The sequence below is a fragment of the Giraffa tippelskirchi genome, chromosome 10 (assembly GCF_054371585.1).
Source record: "Giraffa tippelskirchi isolate mGirTip1 chromosome 10, T2T-mGirTip1v1.2.pri, whole genome shotgun sequence".
Taxonomy (NCBI): domain Eukaryota; kingdom Metazoa; phylum Chordata; class Mammalia; order Artiodactyla; family Giraffidae; genus Giraffa; species Giraffa tippelskirchi.
The window spans coordinates 116,019,921-116,033,838 of record NC_137284.1 but is presented as its reverse complement, the minus strand read 5'-3'; the positions used below and the strand labels follow the sequence as shown (position 1 = coordinate 116,033,838).

At 43.1% G+C, this 13,918-nt stretch overlaps 1 protein-coding gene across 7 annotated transcripts in view; it reads right to left on the bottom strand.

Moving 5' to 3' along the window:
* Positions 1-13,205, bottom strand: part of OSBPL3 (oxysterol binding protein like 3) — a 196,902-nt gene extending 183,697 nt beyond the window's left edge. For 5 of the 7 annotated variants that reach the window (XM_081533859.1, XM_081533861.1, XM_081533865.1 and 2 more), the window contains exon 1: positions 12,386-13,205. The gene's annotated coding sequence lies outside the window, so the exon portion shown is untranslated. The remainder of the gene's footprint in view (positions 1-12,385) is intronic. The other 2 variants (XM_081533860.1, XM_081533864.1) reach the window with 1 other exon arrangement.
* Positions 13,206-13,918: the final 713 nt, after the last annotated feature.

Sequence of the window (13,918 nt, the reverse complement as noted above, 5' to 3'; positions counted from 1 at the left end):
ACAAACCTATGTATTCTACACTTGGCCTTTTTTTTTAACTTAACAATACCCTTGAGATTGTTACAAATCGGTAGATGTAGAGCTGCCTCATTTTTAACTGCTCCATTATTCATTAACCAGTTCCTACTAATGAACAATTAGGTTATTTGCAATCTTTTTATTCAAACAGTGTTGCAATAAATAACTTTGCATGTACATCATTGTGCACATTTACTTATCAGTAGGATTAAATTCACAGAACTGTTATGGCTGATTTAAAGGGTGCATGTGTTTGCAGTTTTGATAAGATACCTCCAAGGGCTCCACACAGAGCTTGGAACAATTTACACTTCTTCCATCCATCATAAATACTTGTTTCCTCAAACCTCTGGCAACAGTGTTACCACTTTTTTTTTTTACATTTGCTAGTCTGATAGGTTAAAAAATAGCATCTTGTTTCTCTTCTTATGAGTAAGGTTGAAGTTTTCACATACTTAAGAGTCATTTGTAGGCAGGTTTCTAAATCATTTGTTCAAATTTTTTGCCTCTAGAGCAACTGTCCTTTCTTTTATTGTAATTCTTTATATATTAATGGAATTAGATCTTTGTGACATGAATTGCAATTATTTTCCAAATTAATTGCCTTCTGACAGTTAAAAAAAATGCTCTGCAAAAATCACATGTAGTCAAGAGAATCAATCTTTTGTTTTATAGCTTCTGGATTTTGTGTCCTATCTTGAAGAGCTTTTCTATCTCATTATTAAAATCATATTCTATTTTTTTCCTAGTTGTTTTAATGTTAAAGTTTGATCTACCTGGAATTTATTTTTGATGGAAGGAGTGATGTAAGGCTCCAACTTTATTTTTCACCTGATTGTACCAACACCATTTATTATCTCACATAGAATCATCTTTGCCTTCTCCCTCAACCCTGGTCCTTAATCCCCTATTTCCAGGAGCTGTCATTCTAACTTGCCAATACTTCTGTGTTGTCTGTCCTTTCTTCTCCTACTGTGACCAACCTATTTCGGGTCTCATCGTGCTTGCACTCCCAGCCTCTGATCATCTGTATCACCACTAGGATTTTTCTCTAAAATAGCTCCCACCACATCACCTCCTTGTTGACTGTCCACAGAATGAAGTCCAAATCCTTACTACAGGATTCGGTGTCCACTCCATTTGGGCCCCAACATACCTCTCCATTCTCATGTTCATTCACTTTCCCCATTTAAAACAGTCCTTCTGATCAAACTGGAGGGTTCACCATTCCTTAAAATGCTACACTTCGACTGAAAAAAGTGAATGTATATAGCAAAACAGAAACACTCACAGATACAGAAAACAAACTAGTTGATATTAGTGGGGAGATGGAAGCAGGGAGGGGCAAGATATGGGTATGGGATTAAGATGGACAAGCTACTATGTATAAAATAGATAAGCAACAAGCGTATATTGTACAGCACAGAGAATTATAGCCATTATTTTGTAATAACTTTAAAAGGAGTATAATCTATAAAAAGACTGGATCATCATGTTGTACACTTGAAACTAACATAATACTATAAATAAACTATACTTCAGTTTCTTAAAAAAAATTGCTACACCTTGGCTCATCCTGCATTTTCTGCCTGGAGTGTCTTTCCCATCTAGCATTCCTTTGTCTCAATCCTACACATCCTTCAAGGCTTGGTTCAGATGCCCCCTTCCCTGCAGAAGCATCTCCTATGGCCTCTCTGGGCTCAAACCACATCTCAACATCTTGTTTACAGCGAGTGTTACACCTCTCCTTGTCTTTCACATTCTGTGTTTATAACTCTCCCCCACAAACATTCCTTAAGAGCAGGGGCTAAGGCTAATCAATTATTATACATAGTAGTTTTCAATAAAATGAGAATGTCTTAGCCTAGTGGTTCTCAAACTTTAGCGAACATCAGAATCAATGGAAGAGTTTGTAAAAAGCAGATTGCTGGGCCCTCCTCTCAGTTTCTGATTCAAAAGGTCTAGGGTGGGGCCAAGAATTTCTGTTTCTAACATGCACCCAGGTGATGCTGATTTGGCAACTCGTGGAACCACATTTTGAAAACCGCTGCCTAAGACTGCACCTCAAATCTCATATTGCAAGCCTTTGAAAAGGTGAACACAGTCACACATCCAAAAATCTCACGGAGGAGGAAATCCTCTGGAGCTGGGTGTCCTTTAGACAGGTGCAGAATTCATCTTGTCCATCCAGTTCTGTATAAGAAGGCAGTGATCCGCCCAAGGCCAGAGAGGCACTACTGGGACTGGATTCATCTTCTGATTCTCCATCTCCCACCCCTGTGATCTCCACCACAGCAAGGGGCCCTCTGGTCAGTGATCCAAATGCACCCCAGTGCTGCCACTTGGTCCCTTTGTGGCCATGGGTAAATGACTTAAGCCCCTCTAGGCTTGTGACGGTCACAGGTTCTTGGAGTAGAAGAGAAAATATTCTGGCAACTGAAACAAACAAAAAATGTACTGGGAAAATAGTTTCAGGAAGTAAGGGGGGGTGGGTGGAGGGACAGGCACTGGCACAGCTTCATGGGTCCTGAAGCCAGACTACAATGCCAGGCAGATAAGAATGGTCGGGTCAGGAGTTGCCCTTGGCAGCAGAGTCTCTGTGACCCTTGGCACTGAACCCAGATTCCGGTAAGAGATATCTGACTCCTAGGGCTACCCACAGCTGAGGAGAATGGGGCCCCTCATTCTAGACCCTCAGGCAAAAAGTGAGTCCTCAAGTGGAAATCAGAAAGGGTAAAGGGATGTTGGACAATCAAAGAGCAAATGATTGCTCCCCAGCCTCTGTTTGGCTGTTGGTAAACTGTTACACTGAGAGCCCCTTCATAAATTATGAGAAGATCTAATGAGGGAGTGTAAGTACAGCACTTAACCTGGCACACAGTAAGTATGCCACAGCTACTGGCTACCATCGCTGTTATTACTGTTCTTTGCAATTATCATCAACCCTTCAAAGTCAAGATGGTTCCCCATTCCCTAAAGACTCCCAACAAGCTCCAAAGGACACTTTAGTTGATTCTATAAAGAAATCGGCTTGAAGTAGCTCTGAGTCCATAAGAAAAACCCAACTGGGTCTTCCCTACATTCTTTGAGGCCTTCAAGCACCCCTTGTCCACTTCATCTCAGATGCTAGACCACAAAACTATACCTGAACTGGAGCCAGCAAGTCACTTTAAGCTACTTTCGTGGTAATGCTGGAGAACAGGTTGTTAGCTTTCATACAATTTCAGTTACAAAGGTGGTGAAAACTCAACTTTGGATTCAGTTCCCAGTAACAAATAAGCACACTTGTGTGTATCATCACAGAGAACAATTCAAAACCTTGCAAGAGGAGTTAAGCCCCTCCTCCTATTCAGTTCCACCTGGCCTCCTGCAATTGGCAGAAAGACACAGAAAGGGCAGGACTTTATACTGTCACCCCCATACCCAGGATTCCCTCTTCTCCTCCTGCTACCATTAGCAGCCCAAGTCATGACACACCAAAAAAATAGAACTTCTCTCTCCAGGTTGCCAATTAAAATCCAAACTCATTCCCTTGGAGCCAAAGATCCTCACTATAATGAACAAATTCTCTGTGACTGTTTATTATCTCCTTGAAGGGAGATACCTCCTTGAAGGTACCTGAATGCCAGGTATCCAGCCTGGTGCCCGGCATACAGTGGGTATACAACAAATACTCATTCATCGAAAAAAATCATACTGCATGCTTTCATTCTAGGGAGCCATTTACTTCAAGTTTAATCATGTTTGTCACGTTAAAAAAATATATTATTTAGCTTTTGCTTCTAAACATTTCAGATCACTGCCCACCACAAACGACTGGATGAGGTCTTTTTGTTTTATAAGACAAAGTATAACTTTAAAACTCTTGTACAATGGCATTTGATATCAAAATAGAAAAGAAACATGGGAATCTTTCATAGTACTATCTCTTAATACACAAGTGGAGAAATGCTATACTGCAAAGCATCTGACTCACACAACACTAAGAAAACGGACTATGATATTTTAACTATAGAGAATAAACAAAAGAATAAACTTGATTTTATATTGGGAGGCACAGGTCCCTCTGATGATCTCTTGTTGGGTTGCTCATTGCAATTTAATTCTGTTCTCCTTTAAATTCAAGCTATTTTTCAGTTCAAGTCCACTGTCTCCAGACCTCAGAAATCACAGGTGAGGATGAATATCCTCTGGGGTCATCTGTCTAGGCTATACCCACTCAGAGAGCTGGGTTTATTACCTCAGCTATGCTTCTCTGAGTAAATACAGATACGTAGACAGTGACAGAATGCTCATCTGAAGAAATTTTATATGAAAGCAATTTGTTTTAATTATCTTTAAACCCACATGTTATTATTATTATTTAAGAATCATTTTCCACTCTTTCAGGGGTTTTAAGAAGTCTAGAAACAATCACATTTTGGCTCCCAAACAAATTTAGGCAGAGTGATTATACAGTACAGGGAAAATTCAATTTCAGGGTATAAACAGTATGACTAAGAACAATGAAATTACTACTCTATTTTCTGTATTTTTCTAAGATGAAGGAAATAATTCATCAACTTCAAAACAATCAGGCAAGTAACTAAAGGAGCAATTATTCTATGGCTTCATGTTGCTATCCCATTTATTACAAAAGAATTTTTAGATTTTCACATAGATGAAGCAAACTCAGGAATGATATTGGAAGGCTACAGCCTGCCTGCTATAACCTTCTACAAAGAATCATCTTTGAACAAATTGATATTTCCCAATCTTCACATAAGAGGAGTCTTTTATCAAAAATATTTTGCTCCAGACTTTTTAAAAATTTGGGAGTCCTCAATTTAACGTGATATGAAAAATGTCAAATTCTCATTTGGCTTAAATTAGAATCACCTAGAGATTTTAAAAAATTTGTACCTCCCTAGGCCCCACTCCCAAAGTTTTTGAATCAAATGGCTTGAGATAAGGAGAGTTGGTCACTTTTTTTTTTTAAGTTTTCTCATTCTGTGTTATAGCTGGCTAGTATTCCACTGTGTGAATATAATATACAACATACTTTATTCAGTTACTTTTTAATGACAGCTTTATTGGCCCTTGGGATTCAAGCAAGGAGCTAGACTTACTTCAAACAACACTGTAAGAGAAAAATGTAATATGAGCCATATATGCAATTTTAATTCAAGTAGCAAATTAAAAAGAGTAAAAAGAAATAGTAAAATTAGTTTAAATTATATATTATTATAATATATCCAAAATATTACCATTTCAACATGTTAATATGTTAATAATACAAAATTATTGAGATACTTTCACATTTTTTTCATACTAAGTCTTCAAAACAATGTATATTTCATACCTACAGTACATCTCACTAAGGATTAGCTACATTTCAAGTGCACCACAGCCAAATGTGGACAATAGCTGCCCCAGGGACAGCAGATATAGGGAACAGCATCAAGAACTCACCACCTCACTTCAGTTAACTCACATACAGCCTTGTTTCCTCTATACTCCCTCCCCACCCTTGAGATATTTTAAAGCAAATTCTAAAAACAGGACTATTTCATCCATGTCCAAATTTCCTTGATTACCTAATATTTTCTAACAATGAATTTGTTCAAATCAGGGTCTAAATAATCAACTATGAGGACCTCTTTTTAATGACAATTTTTTTTTATGACATCAGCATAACAGAAGTTATACTTTTAGTAAAATGTTTTATTCAAAAAAAAAAAAGTGTTTTATTCATTCAGATGATTTATTACTCATCTATCTTGTGCCAGGTGCTGTTCTAGCCCCAAGACACAACAATGAACAAGACTCAAAGGAACTTCCGGTTTAACGCTTGCCTGCACATTTGGTTTGTTTGGGGAAGATTTAAAAAAATTCCAGTTCCAAATGGCAAACGGATAAAGTGTGGTCTATACAAACAATGGGGTGTTATTAGGCAATAAAAAGGAATGAAGCACTGACTCATGCTACAACAGGGATAAACCTTGACAATAACATGCTAAGTGAAAGAAGCCAGACACAAAAGGCCACATGTTGAACGATGCCATTTTCATGAAATGTCCAGAAGAGGCAAATCCATACAGGCATCAAATAGATTAGTGGTTGGGAAGTGAGGGGGGAAACTGCTAATTGGTACAGTTTCTTTTGGGGATGGTGAAATGTTCTAAAGTGAATTATGAAGTCATGGTTGTACAACTGTGAATATACTAAAAACCACTGGGGATTTTCCTGGTGGTCCAGTGGTTAAGAATACGTGCTTCCAATGCAGGGTACACAAGTTTGATCTCTGGTCAGGGAATTAAGATCTCATATGCCATGTGGCACAGCCAAAAAGTAAACATTTTTTTTAAATTAAGCCACTGAATTGTATACTTTAAATGGATGAATTATATGAAATACTAATTATATCTCAATAAAGTCATTAAAAAACTTAATTGAATCAAGTAAGTTGTATATTATAGTCACACAAGGGAATACTATCCAGCTATAATACAGAATGAGAAAACTTAAAAAAAAAAAAAGTGACCAAGCCTCCTTATCTCAAGCCATTTGATTCAGAAACTTGGGAGTAGGGCCTGGGGAGGGACAAATTTTTTAAGATCCCTACACTGGAGAAGGGAATGGCAAACCACTTCAGTCTTCCTGCCTTGAGATCCCCATGAACAGTATGAAAAAGCAAAAGGTTATGACATTGAAAGATGAACTCCCCAGGTCAGTAGGTGCCCAATATGCTACTGGAGAAGAGTGGAGAAATAACTCCAGAAAGAATGAAGAGACGAAGCCAAAGTGAAAACAACGCCCAGCTGTGGGTGTGACTGGTGATGGAAGCAAGGTCCGATGCTGTAAAGAGCAATATTGCATAGGAACCTGGAATGTTAGGTCCATGAATCAAGGTAAATTAGAAGTGGTCAAACAGGAGATGGCAAGAGTGAACATCGACATTTTAGGAATCAGCGAACTAAAACGGAGTGGAATGGGCGAATTTAACTCAGATGACCACTATATCTATTACTGTGGGCAAGAATCCCTTAGAAGAATGGAGTAGCCCTCATACTCAACAAAAGATCCCTACGTGATTCTAATTTAAGCCAAATGAGTGGTTTGGTCAGTGGTTTCATGGAAGAGTCAGTCAAAGAGACTAACAGTTACAAAATGGTATGATAACTGCTTCCTCATCAACAGGCAGGCAGAGTGCCAAGTGTGTTTTCCAGTTTCAACATGAAGGGAGTAGAGGGAGGCTTCCTACAAGTGACATTCATGGCTGAAATGTAACGGATTGTGGGAATTAGCCAGGTGAACAGGGTGAGGAGGAACGCATCATAATGAGAACAGATATTTATGTGGAAACTGGGAGGCCAGAGCACACGATGCGTGGCTTCTGGGACTCAGGAAGGGAGCTGCATTTACTTCAGTGTGACTGGACACACAGAGCCAAGCAATGAGCGATGAGCCGGAGGTTATTCATACAAGACCTGACAAACCAGGTTTAAATGTGAGAAATATTCATTGATCAGTAAGACACTGACAAAAATTTGGTTTCAATTCCCTAACAGTTTCAATACATTTTTAACACAATTTTACATATATATGAAAAGGTGGTACATATATGATGCAAGTGCATATTTAGTGTATATTTATCCTACAGACAATGTCTTGTTTAGATTTGAGGGTTTGAGATTTCCTTGTAATACTTGCAAGGTGAAAACCAGAACAGATGCTTATCATAGATTTCAATAATTAGGATTTTCATTGCTTCATCATAAATTGATGAAATATTATAGTATTGTGGATCAAAAAGTAGGAAACAAAATGCCACATTCCAATTACTTTTTTCACAGAATATGTGCAAGTGTTAGTTGCTCAGTTCTATCCAACTCTTTGTGACCCCATGGACTGTAGCTTACCAGGCTCCTCTGTCCATGGAATTCTCAAAACAAAAATACTGGAGTGGGTGAAGAGTGACAGTCTCTCAGTTGTGTCCGAGTCTTTGTGACCCCATGGACTATACATTCCATGGAATTCTCCAGGCCAGAATACTGGAGTGGGTAGCCTTTCCCTTCTCTATGGGGATCTTCCTAACTCAGGGATTGAACCCAGGTCTCCCGCATTGCAGGCGATTCTTTACCAGCTGAGCCACAAGGGAAGCCCACTGGAGTGGGTAGCCATTCCTTTCTCCAGGGGCTCTTCCTGACCCAAGGATCAAACCCAGGTCTCCTGCATTGCAGGCAGATTCTCTACCGGCCGATCTACAGAATATAACCAAATACAATCTTTTCTTTTTAATTGCACACCTCCTTGGGATAGGATATCAGGTTTAGTGATGTGAGGAACAGGAAAGGAAGGAATTATACCAGTCTTGCCTTCAAGGCATTTGCAATCCAGTAAGGGAGGCTATACATTTAAATAGATAACTAGGCCCACAAGGCACTGGGGTGAAAGAATGTGGAGGGTGAGTATGAAAGAAAGTGCTGAAGACGGCGCGCGCGCGCGTGTGTGTATGTGTGTGTGAGAGAGAGAGAGAGAGAGGGGTGTGTGTGTGTGTATGTTTTAATGCTGTGAGAGACAAATTTCAGAGAGATGATTCTGGCAGAACTGGTTTATGAAATAAGCCTTGAAACACTTGGGGTTTCACAGGGAGAGACAATGAAAGAGCTTTCTAGGCAACAGGAGTGTAAGGGCAAAGGCAAAATGCTCTGTTGCTGAATACAGTTCAGGCTGCTAGTACACAGGGCTGGGGAATAGGGGTGGAGACAGACACTGAGCCCAGGCTGCTGGATCCTGACTTTAGGCTAAAGGGTCTACCTTAGATGGAGAGAGAGAAAGGATCTGGGGTTACTTCACAACTAATACAGTTGCACCTTGTATTAGTTGTAAAGTAGTTGGAAACTTAACTTTTCCTAGTCTCATTTGGAGATTGGGGATATAATAACAGGGCCTGCTTTGGTGTTGCTCTGAGGATTAAACAGTTTAATTCATGCACAGTATTCAAGCCAATACCTGGCACAAAAAGATCAGCAGCTACCACTGCTGTTATTAATGTTATAATTATTAACTACATAAGCCACTCAATAATTTTTAGCAATGTAATGACAGGATCTAAACAATTTACCTGACTATGATATGAAGGCAGGACTGAGGGAGGTAAACCTGCCTGAAAGCAATATTAGGACAGAGTAGAGAAGTCCCTAAGACCCTGAGCTAAGATGGTGCAGGGGCAACGGGAAGGAATGGAGGTGAAAGACAAGAGGAAGGAGAGACATAAACTAGGGAGAGATGAACATAAACATGGTCTAAACAGTATTGATTGGGAAGTCAAGACGGATGTTTCCAGAGAAGGGGGCTCAAAGCTGATGAATAAGGTGTACACAAGAAAGGAATTCACAGCAAACCACAAACAACTATCAATTCTGAAGGCTCCTTCAACTTGACAGCCTCCATGATCCTCAGTGTTCCACAGCCCTATCATTTCTGTGGGCATTCTGGATTGAAGGATTCTCCAGCCCTCCCTGGAGTATCCTTGAAATGGAATTAACAATTAAGAAAGTACAGTCCTGCTGAGACACACAGTATAAATAAGACTGCAGATTATCCAGGTCTTCATGCAAGGAAAAGCATTATACTACCCCTAGAACAGGATAAAACAGAAGGAAAAAAGGGATCTCTAATTCTGCCCCGCCCTCTATTTTGCCATTAGCCCTTCAGGTGGTAACCATGACATACTTAGCTAACTTCACCTTGCCCTCAGTTTTACAAGAGAACAAAGAGTCAAAATGTAGTTATTTTGCTAAAAGTTTGCTGCAGAAGTTTCTGGAACTAGTAGTGGTTTCAACTCTCCATTCTACACATGGCAAGAGAGGTTCTAGTTGGTCTTCAGTACTTTCCTTAAGAGGCAGAAATCATTACTATGTTCAGAGTTCACTTACTACAGTGGGTAAAACTCAGATTTCTCTTTAGATTTAGGTGAAAGTAAACTTAAATCTAGGTGAAAGGAGAATTTCCTCTCCTCCATGAAAAGTGCCCCATCTATCTACCAGGCCCACAAACTATAAATTCAACCACAAAAATCAATGGCAGTAAGAATCTCAACAATTCAGAAAATAGTACAACTAGACACTTGTTATTGACAGTGGAAAGGTTACCACTCAACCTCAGGTGGTTTGAATATGTTGCATCACTGAACAGTGGAAAGGTTACCGCTCAACCTCAGGTGGTTTGAATATGTTGCATCACTGAACTCTATCATAATGAGTTAACATCTAATTAATTAAATAGTGGGAGCAGGAGACATTTCAGTATAGTGAAAGGAGCTAAAGATTTACAGTCAGAAAGACTATTAGTAAATATCCAGCTCAGCAATCTTCTATTGACCCTGGGCAGGTTCCCGAATATAGGCTGTAGTTTCTTCATCTGTAAAATGCAGATAACCTCACAGCACTACCATCAAGATGGTGAAGATTAAATAACAGCCTATGGCATCCTGGACTTACAGCATAACTATTAGCTATTACTGAAACTAACTCTCAGTAATGATAATGCAATAAATCTCCTTTTCACTAAGCAATATTTTTGTTATAAATAAAGTTAAATGGCTACTGGCTATAACAGTGGAAATTACATTTCAGTTTCTTGGAAGCAATACAGCATAACAGAGAAGATGAGCTGGAATTCTAGTTCTGCCAGGATAATCTTGAAAAATTGGTTAACCTGCTGGAGCCTCAGTTTCCCATCTGGTTAGAAATACTGGGCTAATAAGGCTATTGTAATGTTTAACAGGGCTTCTCCGGTGGATCAGCGGTAAAGAATCTGCCTGCCAATGCAGGAGAGGCAGGTTTGATCCTTGAGCTGGGAAGATCCTCTGGAGAAGGAAACGGCAACCCACGCCAGTATTCTTGCCGGGAAAGTCCCATGGACAGAGGAGCCTGGTGGGCTACAGTACATAGGGTCTCAAGAGAGACAGACATGACTTAGCAACTGAACAACAACAGCAATATTTAATGAGGTGATCTATACAAAGTTTCTAGTACATTTCCAGCTCTCAGTAGGTGCTGGATTATTAGTAGTTATTGGTATTCGTTCAGTTTCCCAATAGAAAAACAAAAGGATAAACATGAAAATCAAAACCAGTATGAGATCACCATTCCTCATATTTTACAGAGAAGTTTTCATCATTCATTCCATAAATATTTCTTTTGTACCTACTGTGTGTCGGGCACTGTTGCTGACATTGGGATTGGGGTGATGGACACTCTAGAGTGGGGGAAACAGTAAACAGTCTAAGGAGACAATTTCAGAGAGAGATGAGTGCTATGAGGAATACCAAAAAAGGGTGGTGTGCCCACATGTTGATGGCGGCGATGGTCATTTAGCTTGGGTGCATTTTAGCCCAGGCCTACCAAGTTTGTCTACTTGGGCCAGAATTGGGACTTCACCTTGTATGGTGCTTGGGAGTACAGTATGGATGATCAGAAGTTAGACCTACACCTTTATCTGTGGATGGATCTCTTTAGCAACGGCAGCTTAAAATATTTCTAAATGCCTTCATCCCAGTACTCAAACTCCATGGGTCAGGAAGGGTGTGGGGGTGGGGTGGCGGGGGTGGCGGCGGTTCAGACGCACCTCAGTGCAACCCTCAAGCACATCGAAAGTGACAACTTCACAGCTCCCTCAACTCAGAGTCCTGACTAAGGCGGAGACTGGTAGTTTGTGAGACGGAGGAAGGAGAGTACAAATTGCATTACCGAAAGAGGGCGGCGCGCGCCGGTATAAGAAATAGCTGGACGATCTACGACAATGCCCATTAGGGACTCCAGAAGCTGCAAACGCTTCTCAGGAAGTCCGAAGGGCCAAAGACCCTCGGTCCCCGGCCGGGGTGCAGGGAAGCGGAGCAAGACGGGCGCGGGGAAGCGGGCGAGCCCCGAGTCTACAAGATCTGCGTCTCCCGTGTCCCCGCTCGGCGCGTCCCAGCCCGCGGATGTGGTGCAGCCTCGCGCTCGGCCCAATTAAACTGGTTTCCTGTGCCTCCCGCCCCGGCGCCGCGTCTCCCGGCTGCCCAGGACAGCCCCCCGGCGCCGCATCCTCCGGCGCCTGGACCCAAGCTAGGCGTCTTCTCGCCGTCATTCCCGACCAAATTGTGCCTCTAAGTACAGCACTCCAGGGTGGGCAGCACCCAGCCCCCTAACTCCCGGGATGCCGGCACGAGGGCGACTCGGGGCTGCCCCATTAACAGTTCTTCCTCGGGCGACAGGAGGTAGTCTCCAGGTTCTCGCTAAGACTGGCTGTGTCCCCCAAACCTCAGCCCTTCGGAGTCCACGCCATCGCCCAGGTCCCCACCGCACCACAGCACTATTCGGGTTGGCGTCCTAGTGCTTACCTGCGCGCTCAGCCGCCGGGGACGCCGCCTAGTTTCCCTGCTGCCCGGCTCCGGGATTTGTCCGCAGACGCGAAGGAAGCAAACCTGGCTTCTTCGGTCCTCCAGCAACTCACAGCTGATAGTTCCCGCCCCGGCTGCAGCAGACAGCGGCGGGGATGGCTACTCGCCGATGGCCGCTGGGGTCAGAGCCCGCGCTGCGCACTGGCCTCCTGGCTCCCAGCTCGCCTTGTTCCGCCCGTCTCCAGCGTGCGGCGAACGCTCGGCCAGTTCCCAGTACTTTGCCCAGAACTTCGCGCGCGCAGCCAGGCAATTAGCAAAGGGGGAAGGAGGGGCGGGAGCGAGGAGGAGGAGCCTAAGCCGGCCCTGGGGCGGGGCCACGCGGGGAGGGCGGGAGGGACGGCAGAGTGACCCACACTCCTAGCAATCAGGAGTAGCCCACGGGAAAGAGGCGGGGCGATGCACCTGGAAGGAGCGCCGATTCCATGACGCAGTCAAGGGAGTTGGGACCCCGGTTCCCGTCAGGTGCGAAAGATAGAGCCAGGTGGGAGCTGCCTCTGGAAGAGGAAAGTGGTTCCCGGCGGCCCAGGGCGCTCTGTGAGCGCCGTTTAAGCACTCAGATGTTCGTGGAGCAGCGTTTCCGGGCCAGAGAGGGAGAAAGAAGTGAGGGGGGCGTGGGAGGGGCTGGTTAAAGGACAAGATTTCAGGGGAGGCTCTCGTCGAACAGGCAGAGCGGAGTCGACTTCTTCCGGAACTCATACCGAGGCCAAGGGATGGAGAATCGAGAAAACACGTGGTGAAGGGAGGTTTGCAGGCACCGGATGTCGAAGGACAGAATCCCCGTAGGATCCGGCGGGAGGCTGTGACCACCCACATCCAGAGGCAGGGATGCAGATTGGTGCTGGATCCCAGGGGGGGACATGGAGGGGGGGGGGGAGTGTGGTTCTTTATTCTACGTAGTTCAAGTGCGAGGAGGAGGGGAGAGAAAGCATCACAGTTACAATGAAAAAGCCGGCGCTCCCCCTCGACTTGATTGTGCACTTGCTCCTCTGCCTCCTTTGATCCTAGCATGATCACCAGGTCTCAGTTTGGAGACTGCACGCCTATCGAGTGCCGCAGGTGGAGGGATGAGAAGGAAATTAACATTTACTGAGCGCCTACTGTGTGCTTCCGGAGCAGCTGTGGGCATGCACCTGTGATAATAGCACAGCAGGTTCCTCCTCTCATGGAGCTTACGCTTCTGTTGGGAGACGGACCATGAACAAAGAAGGGCACATGCAAATATAAACACATGAGAAAGTGCCGAAAAACTATGAGCACTGAGGTGTGACTGCTAAACAGAGCTTTCAAAAGTGATGGGTGTAAAATGGGGGACTGTGGAATCCTCTGAGGGTCTCACAGCGAAGACGACTTTTACGCAGATTCCTAAACCGGGGAAAGTTGCTGCCACCCTCGTCTCAGAGCATTCCAGGCAGAGGAGCGGCAAGTGCAAGGTGTTTAACCTCTGTGAAAATCCTTCTAACCTAGCTCTCCGAG